The following is a 9,248-nucleotide window of genomic DNA, read 5'->3' as shown; positions in this document are numbered from 1 at the left end:
GGAACAATGCGCCCAACACCTGTCAATATCAGGAGACTGGCCAAAAGTGACAAGAGCTAAAATTGCCCCCTCATCAGTGGGGGATCACATTGGAAAGGAAACTGAGGAAGGGCCGGCTCACAGGCCCTGGTGTGTGCAGGAGGGGGATCAGACCAGCCTGTCCCAGTAAAACCTGTTCTCTGAGATTTAAGAGCAGCAGCCAGCACTGATCACCTTTTAAGTTGGCTGAAAAAAAAACCCTGTTTCTATATGAGACATATTTTTCCCTAAATCCAGAGAAATAGCAGAAAAGACATAAAGCTATAAGGCTATCCAGTAAAAAAACAAAGAGTGCAAATATATCTCCTAAATGGAATCACAGTTTAGCCAGGATATATTGCAAGAAGAAACAGAAAAACTCCCTGTTGGGACTTACATCTTATTAATCTCACATCTCGGTGGGACCTACAGATGATACCGTATGTACTGAGCTCATGGTTCTGCAAATATAGAAGAATGAAGTGAACCAAAGGAGGAGGTTCGGAGAGTTTTTATTGGAACTAGTAAGAAGAGCAGCTCGTGGGTTTCCAGGAGGGGTCCCAAGTGGGTAGCCTGAAGCCCATTTTAGAAGTAACTTCACCTTCAGAATAAAGAGCAGAAGACTCACATGCCAAACGCTAATGAGCTTAGGAAATGAAGATACGTTTGCAGATCATAATCACTTTCTGATATCTTCCAGCTAAATTAAATCAACAGAGATGACACAGCAACTTATTAAGATGCTATTTGATTTGATGAAGGAAGATTCAGTTATTCATTTCCGTCTGGACATTATAACCAGTAGGCTTGCTTCTTCACTACTGATTTATAACTTGCCTTTCTGAGAGATTTGTGCTTTCTTACAGCAAATTTCTATTCTTGCAAGGAGTATGGTTTTATTAATGATTTTCTCACAGAACGAGAAATAGGAAATTATTTGCCTCATAAACTATGCCTTTCCAAAATGTGAAAATATGATACTTCATTTTATTGACAAAATTATGCTTAATGTGTCATAAAGTATTTTAGCTCAATAATGTAAGAAAACATGACCCTTGGGCATTTGAGAAACAACACGGAACTGAGCCAAATTTAGAATACAGTTCTAAGGGGTCTGGTAGTCTTTGAAAAGACAAAAGTGATTCTCTGCTATCTCCAAAAATTATTGTCATTGACAATAAGTATTTGCAGCATGATACAGTATGGTCACCAAGTAGAGTGGCCACGACCCCCACTGGAGCTCACGTTTTGTTATAGACCTAGTATGTCAATAAGGGCATATTTTTGGTCTCCGGAAATAAGATAGTATCTTACCACAAACACTAAGAAACTTTCAATGAAATATCACAGTGTACAACTTAACACTATGTGCATGATGTGTCACACATGGAAATAAACACGAAAAGAGAAGCTGAAGGTGTGTTTCTGAATCCGGAGTAGGTAAATCCTGCTGATGGGACTCCATTGGCCTGAACACTTTTGAAAGCATCTTTAAAATGATTCCTAATGTGGCACTTGGCACAGTAGTTCTAATTCTGAAAATTTTATGCAATTACAATTTTTTTAAAAAAACAATGTGGCTTCGTTTCAAAAACTGCTGTATTTTCCTTTGCTAATTGCCCATCAAATGATTAATGGCTTCTCAAATTTTGGTGTACCCAGCTCTCAAGAAGTAAATGATTTATAAAATATTTCAATCTATGCTTTAATGAAGGTGTTTTAACCCTAGAAGCATTAATTATTCAGATATTTATTGAGTGTGCACTGCATGAACATTACTTTCTAATAGTTTCTGAGGCCTACAAAGGTGCTCTCCTACCTCGGAGGAGCTGAGGCTACCTGGTCGAGGGAAGTCTGGTCTAGGTGGTCATTCTGTAGCATGACTCATCCTCCTAATACTTTCCAAATAAATTTCTATTTCTACATCAGGGCATCTCACGACACACTGTGACATCAGGAAAAATGGTGCTTTGCATACTTGCTCCAGTGGACGGATCTCAAGCTGTCTGGGGACCAGGGTTCTCAAGGACATGGTGCTGGAACCTAGATCTTTCAGAGATCAAATCAGGACAGTCCTAGGTGAGCTGGGAGGGTGGTCCATGCTATACACACTTCTCTAACTCCAAGGAGTGGAAGGAGAACACCCATGTCTAAACAGCAGAGAAGAGGTGGAGTTTTCCCCTTCAGGGATCATGCTAAGAAAGCAACAACTAACACTTGTGGGGCATTTATTTTATGGTTTTCATAGGGCATTGCCAGATAGATGTTCCTGATTCCATCCTCCAGATAGCACAACAAAGCATACTTATTTTTCAATTTAAATGAAAGGAACCTGAAAAAGGTTGACTCATCTTAAATTGTATGGCTTTAAAATAAAACATGGGTTCAATACTCTGGTTTCTCTTCAGATAGTTTAAATCTTTCACCTTTTAAAACATGGGCTCTGGCACATATTTTTGGACTTCCCTTTGAGCACACTGCCTCCCCACTGCTCACCTTTTCTTGTATTTTAAAAATTATTGAACGTCACGTTGAAGCTACCAGCCTCCCTCAGCAGCTCCCCTTCTGACCTCACACCAAGACTGCTGAGCTGGCCCCAGGGCATTAGTAGCCACTCTGGCCAGGAAGCCACTGACTTCCTTACTGTGTTGATTGCAAAGCCATACCCAAGAAACACAGGGATAATCTCCATCCAATCTCTTCAGTGGCAGCTGATCCCAGGAGTAATTGCTGGTCCAATCAGTGGAATGCCATGCAGTCATAACAGAAGCCAGTTACTTGCTTAAAAGTTCTTACACTGCCCACAAAAAAGAATAGTTATGAAATTGATTTGAGACATTTCTTAAAGGATGAAGCCGGGCGTGGTGGCGCATGCCTGTAATCCCAGCACTCGGGAGGCTGAGGCAGGAGGATCACTGTGTGTTGGAGACCAGCCTGGGCTACATAGTGAGTTCCAGGTCAGTCTCAACTACATAGTGAGACCCTGTCTCAAAAAGCCAAAAAAAAAAAAAAAAAAAAAAGAAAAGAAAAGAAAAGAAAAGGATGATTACTTTCCAGTGCAGTATTCTCTTTGCCAGGGAGGAGGCTCCTGGAGAAAGTAGTTTGAGGACCTGTTCAGCCATGGGTCTGGGTCTCTTTGTGTCTCCTGCCCTTTTCTGAGGTCTGCTGGAGACTGATCTTGGAATGGAATTTTCCCTAGCGTTTGAAGGATAAAATGAGGATAAGAAAGAAAAATGGCCTAGGCAAAAACAGGGAGCTGTGAGTACATACATTTTGTGGAAGAGTGTGGGGGGAAGAAAGCTCATCACAGACTCAGTAAAGATGGTTCTCCTATGAGCCAGACACTAGTGAGTGCTGAGGATGTCATGGTGGAAGAGGGGATCCCAGGCCTGTCCTTGGAGGCTCAGGTTGTGGCAAGCTTCAAGTTCCAGGGAATAGGTGTAAGTCTGTTTGGAATATACAGATATATTTCCAAATACACATTTATTAGTTGTTTCCAAGTATATGTAACTATAGATATACATACATATATCTCCAGATATATTTGGAAATATACTTGTAACTGCATTTGGAAAAGTGGGTTGAGGTATGGAGGATTTCAAACCTCAACCTAAGTGACAGGCATACATCTGGGGCTTTTGAGCAAAGAAATAATAGATGAGAAAACTTAGATGGAAGATGAGTGTACTGTCTGTGGAAAGGACAAAGAGGACAGTAGAAACTGTGAGACAAAAGCATAGACTGACTTGTCCTTTCAATCAATATCATCTACTCCATTGATTTCTTTGACAAATCTCAGTGGCGTGCTAGCCATGTGATTACGCTGGGAATGGAGAAGCCCAGCACTGCCCTCTGCGATCACATATGATTGCTGCCTCGGTTCACAGACTTAATTCTTTCCACAAGTCTGGTCACAAAACAAAGTGGATGAGAACTGAATCAAATTCAGGGGTTAGGTTCAAGGCTAACGCTAACCTTAAGGGAAAATTTGGTTTGGTTCTCATCCAGTTTGGTTTGTAACCAGAATCATGAAAAGAATTAAATTCGTGAAACAAGGAACCACTGTACTCCAGCATGGGTGACTGGCAGAAGATCCGAGAAGCTTGGGATTTGTACCCTGAAGCAAGTAATCAGGGAGAGGGACCAGCCCACACTAGAGTGGAGGTTTGGGTGGGTGGAGGGGCCAACCATGCAGAGCAGGGCACAGTGTGTGCTCAACCCCAGAGAAGGTGGGGAAGAGCTCAGTCATGTGGTTAAAAAGCCAGGAAGGATCCAGAAGATACCAAGTTCCATTGGCACTTGAAAAAATTTGGGCCTTTTCCTGAGTGGCATTAGAAGCTATGGGAGCACTTAAGGCATGATGGTTTTGGTGCCTGAGGGCTGGACCCCAGCCTGATGTTGGCAACAGATCAGAGAGGTGGGGGTTGGAAGTGGAAGATTAGTTAAGAGGGTGTTGTGACCATCCATGCCATGCTTGGCTGGAACTCAGGAAATGAGAAGCCAAGAGTGGGTAGCACCAGTGGGAACAAAGAATGAAGACCAACCCAGGGGTGTGGGCAGAATAGGAAGAGGACTGGTGAGAGGTGGGTGGATGTGAAGGTGGGACAACTGATCCCCCATGCCACATTTTCTAGACTTAGTGACTATAGAGACCTCAGCCCTCTTATTGAAAGTGCTTAGCAGCTATTTCATTCACCCTGTGTCTTCATTCACAGCGCTGAACCACGTCAGGGGTCTCTAAATCAAGAGATTCTGTGTGACCTCACCAAAAGATTGCTCTTGTAGTCTTCTCCACTCCCTAGGTGAAGAATCTGGAGCTCAGCAAATGAATAACTTTCTGAGGTTGCACAGCTTACTTGTGCCAGGATTTTAGTTAAAGCATGAATCAGACTCTCTCAAAGCTGTCATTCTTAAACTATGCTACGGCCTCTCTCCACTCCTCTCCCCATCTGGGGTCCCAGAATAGTGTCAAGTCTCCCACACCTTTCCAAGCCATTGCCTGAGACTGGGCAGGTATAACACCGGTGTTGCTGGAAGCTTCAGTCAGGGCCCGTGCCCCATCCTGTGTCTTCTTCCCCTTCCCTTCTCTAGGGGGCCCGCGGTCTGCCCTCTAGTGGCCACTGCCTTTTTCTGAGCTTTTAAGAGAAAGGAAATTGGAGTTCCCACATAGAAGACAAGCCTTCATATTTATAGCATCACACCCTGTAAACAGGAAATATCTTAGTCTTAGAGAAGGAGCCCAGCAACATAAACAGCATATTGCCACCGAGTTCCTGCACCCATTCAATAAACACTTAATTTTAAAGTATATATATACATACACACCCGCACACACATTGGAATGTCAGCTCCCCAAGACAGGAATTTCTTTTGTCTGAATTGTCTGTCGCTCACTAATGAATCTGAAGAGCCAATGCGGGTGGCATTTGTGTCGCAGACATGTAACAGATATCTACTGAATGTGGAATAAGTGTACACCTGTTTCCGCATGGGAATGTATACCAAGCACTTGATGGGTACCTTTTCTCTCGTAACCTAACAGTGACTCCAGAGAATGTCAGAACACTCATTCCTAACTTGTGGAAACTGAGGTACAGAGATGATAAGAAGCTTGCCCTGTATGGGTATGGGGAACTTTATAGGTCCAGCCTCTATCTACTGGGCATAACAGTTCCTCCTGTGCACGCCTGCTGTGTGCCAAGTTTTGTGCATGGCATCACCAACCTTTAGGCAAAAGGTAACTATCTTCTCTTGCGGGGGCCATCAGGCATTCTTTACCCATGTTCTGACTGTATGGGTGGAAGGTTCCCTCCACAGTGCTGTGAGAGAGATCATCCGTGGAAGGAATGTCACACGCTAAGGTGATACGCAGGGTTCCTGACCATCAGTTTTATCACTGCTCAAAGGAAAGAACTGAGTTAGGATCCCTGCCTTCCCTTCTGACTTCAACATTCTACCATTCCTGTGGCTCCCAGGGAGCTGGATGTGAGTGGAAGAGAGGACCACTTGTTACTAGGCAACCAGCACCCACCTCACCCAAGTTGCCATGGTGATGATGAAAGTTAGGCTGATGGGATTACCAGCTCCTGCTAATTGCATATGAGCACTCAAGGTCTGTCTCTTTCCTGCTTGCTCACTGGCTCTGACTTTCTCATTCTTCTAGGAACTATAGAGACTTATCCTCCTCTTCTCCATCTGTAGTCTGCCTGAGGCAGCCCTGATGTAATGGAAAGCAAATGGAAATGGAGCCTAGCTGTGCTTCTGAGTAGCTGTGTGACCTTGGGCAGGTTACCCAGCTTCTCTGGGCCTCCATTTCCTCATTTGCAAAATAAAGGTGTTGGAACAGTGATCTCTGTCTAAGGTTCTTCCTGACTCTCAAATCCTTTGATGCCTGGGGAGCATGTCAGGGGAACAGACCACACTGTTACTAAGCAACCAGCAGGCACCCTGCCCAAGTTGCCTTGGTGACTGGATGCTGGAGGGGAGGGGAATAGCTGCTGCAGCTAATTGCTTAATTATTTATGAGTGCCTCAAGTCCTTCTTGTTGTTTTCGTTGCTAGGGGCTGTGGGGTCACCTTCTCTTCCTCTTTCCTGCTACCCCAAGTCATCCGCATTGTGTATTATGCAGTGGGAAAGCGCCTTGGCCTGGACCTCAAGCTACCCACGTTCTAATCCTGCCTCTGTCATGTCCTAGAGCTGTGGCCTCAGGTAAGTCACCTTACCTCTCTGGGCCTCAGTTTCCTCATTTGTAGTCTTAGGTTTGTTTAGCTGACCTCCAAGTTTCCTTTCTATCTGAAAATTTTAATTTCTGCCATCCAGTTGTAGAATGGGTAAGTGAGAGAGATTTCCTTTCCTTTGTTTTCATCTAACAGTAATTCTGAGCAGCAAGAATAAAGTCTCTTACACATGTTAAACAGGAAGGCAAAGTTTCCCCCTTGTTTCCTCCTTGCCTCCTTCCTTAACCATGTTGCCTGGTCTCTTTAACCTTTAAGTCATTTAAATTGTAGAAATTTATTTATATATTACTAACTTCCTAAATTGATTTGAGGTCTTCACAATACAAGATGCATATATGCAGTTAGATCATTAAAATAGAAATGAGAATAAATATTAAAATAGTGATGTTTCTTCATTGGTTAATGTGTGTGTTATGATTGAGCAACAATTTTGAGCTTCCTGGAAGCCAAAGCAAAAACAGAAGGAGGCATATAATTGCTTTTCAATAAAGAAAGATTATCATAGGGCCAGGGATTTAGCTCAGCGGTTTGGTGGCCTGCCTTGCAAGCGCAAAGACTGGAGTTCAATCCCCAGTACCAAAAAAAAAAAAAAATGATTATCAGACTGCTTCTAAGCCTAAATTTTGAAAGGAATTTATCATGGGGTATATATGTCTTTTATAGAAACTACAGATAAATTTTTTAAAATAGTTCTTTCTTACCATATTATTAAGGAAGAATCCAAATTTGACAATTTGACTTTCTTTTTTCTCTTTTCTTTTTTTTTTTTTTTTTTTTTTTCCTATGGAACTAGGGATTGAACTCAGGACCTCATTCTTGCAAGGCAAGTGCAGCACCACTGAGCTAAATCCCCAGCTCTAATCTGACTACTTTCATAATCATTAGAAAGCAAAACTTCTCCTCCACCAATTTCATACAGAATTTTATACAGATAAATGTCAGTAAGTGTAAATTTTCAGAATCAACTACTCATAAGTCAGTCACATATAAATTCATATAACTACTTTGCAGAGCAATTTAATACTGTATCTCAAATTTTTAAATGTAACCAGCAATTCTTCTCCAAACTTATTCTGAGATAAACTTGTACAGATGAGGAAAGATGTAAATATAAAAATGCTTATGGTAGCATTATTTATGGAAGAAAATGGCTAAAAACCACATAAATGTTGAGGGCTAGTGAATGAAAGTATAATACTTCTTTACAATGACTTACTTTGCAACACCAAAGATAAAGTAGCTCTATAAGTTTTGATATGGAAAATCTTCAAAGATATAACGTTAAGTAAAATAAGAACATACAGCATTTTGTAGTAAATGATTTCTTTTGTTATAAAAAGATAGATATCAAACTAGGTACATTGTAACATCTCTGTTCCTCATCTGAAATATAAGTGAGGTGAATAGCAACTTCCTTATTATATTGTTTTAAGGGTTAGACAAGTTAACAGAGTGCTCAGAACAACCTAAACAATGCTATACAGTATTTTTCTTAGGAAAAAAAAAAAAAACCACATTTACCCAAATGGAACGCATCTCGGTGTAGAAAGGACTTTATAAGATTTGTCACTGCCTCCAGCATCTTAACATTGAGTGCAACTTATGTTTGAAGTAGGGACTGCAAAGCACAAGTCTTGATTTCATTGTCATTTTGTTCCACCTTGGTTACTTCCTGGGGAGGGCATCTACCCTAGATTCATGACATTCTGTCACAATGCTCTGCAGCCCCTGGACCCATCTTGGTTTCCAGCTTCTCTTCTGGCCCATCCCGGTGGATGTTCAAATCGTGAGAAAATACCCTAAACCAGGTAGACCTCCAGATCCTCAGCTTCTAAAGGCCAACGAGGGACTATCTCGAAATTCAGTTTTAAAGAGGGTGTCCAAGATCACACTGACCATGATAAATATACTTATATACCTCACACCTGTTTTTCTTCTTTCTGGTCCAGAGAGACTTCCAGGGTGTTCAGAGCTGCTAGAACCTTTGTGGTCTGTGCTCAGAACTATCTGCTTTTCTCCCCTCTGTGCCTGGGCGTTGGGGCAGCCCTGGAGGACCCTGGCCGCCCCTGAGACACCTCCGTGGCTCCACTGTGGGTCAGACTGGAGCCCCTCACAATGGGCACTTGGTTGCTCCACAGAGGGAAGTAGGGAGCTCTGGTCCCTTCAGTCAGCCGAGCTAGGAAACTTGCCCTGTCCCTGAGGAAAGCCAGGTTGACGTGCTGCAGCCTTGTACCCTAAGTCAGGGCCACCCCCCACCTTCTGTCTGGCCTCTGAGACAGTGGCGTCTCTTTATCCATTTGGCCATTGGTTCCCCTCTCCTTCTATCTGTCGCCTCCAACTGTGCTTCCATCTGCCCTCGCAGCCCTGCAGCCCTCCTTCCCTCCTCCAGCCATCTGCCCGCTCCCCACCCGGGCTTCAGGCTGCTGGCCTGTTCGCCCACCCCGCCTCCCTTTGCTCCGAGGGACTCAGCGCCATCCACTGACCATCCCGCCT

At 43.1% G+C, this 9,248-nt stretch overlaps 1 protein-coding gene across 2 annotated transcripts in view; it reads left to right on the top strand.

Moving 5' to 3' along the window:
* The first annotated feature begins 1,732 nt into the window (after positions 1-1,732).
* Positions 1,733-9,248, top strand: part of Eif4e3 (eukaryotic translation initiation factor 4E family member 3) — a 55,008-nt gene continuing 47,492 nt past the window's right edge. Inside the window, exons 1-2 of one of the 2 annotated variants that reach the window (XM_019209351.2) lie at positions 1,733-2,097; positions 6,579-6,726. The gene's annotated coding sequence lies outside the window, so the exon portion shown is untranslated. Of the gene's footprint in view, positions 2,098-6,238; positions 6,727-9,248 lie in introns of those variants that run through there. The other variant, XM_019209352.2, reaches the window with a different exon arrangement.

Source organism: Fukomys damarensis, unplaced genomic scaffold (genome assembly GCF_012274545.1).
Source record: "Fukomys damarensis isolate Sample0158 unplaced genomic scaffold, DMR_v1.0_HiC HiC_scaffold_28, whole genome shotgun sequence".
Taxonomy (NCBI): Eukaryota; Metazoa; Chordata; class Mammalia; order Rodentia; family Bathyergidae; genus Fukomys; species Fukomys damarensis.
Note: the sequence above shows the minus strand (reverse complement) of the source record. Positions and strands in the feature narration are given on the sequence as shown.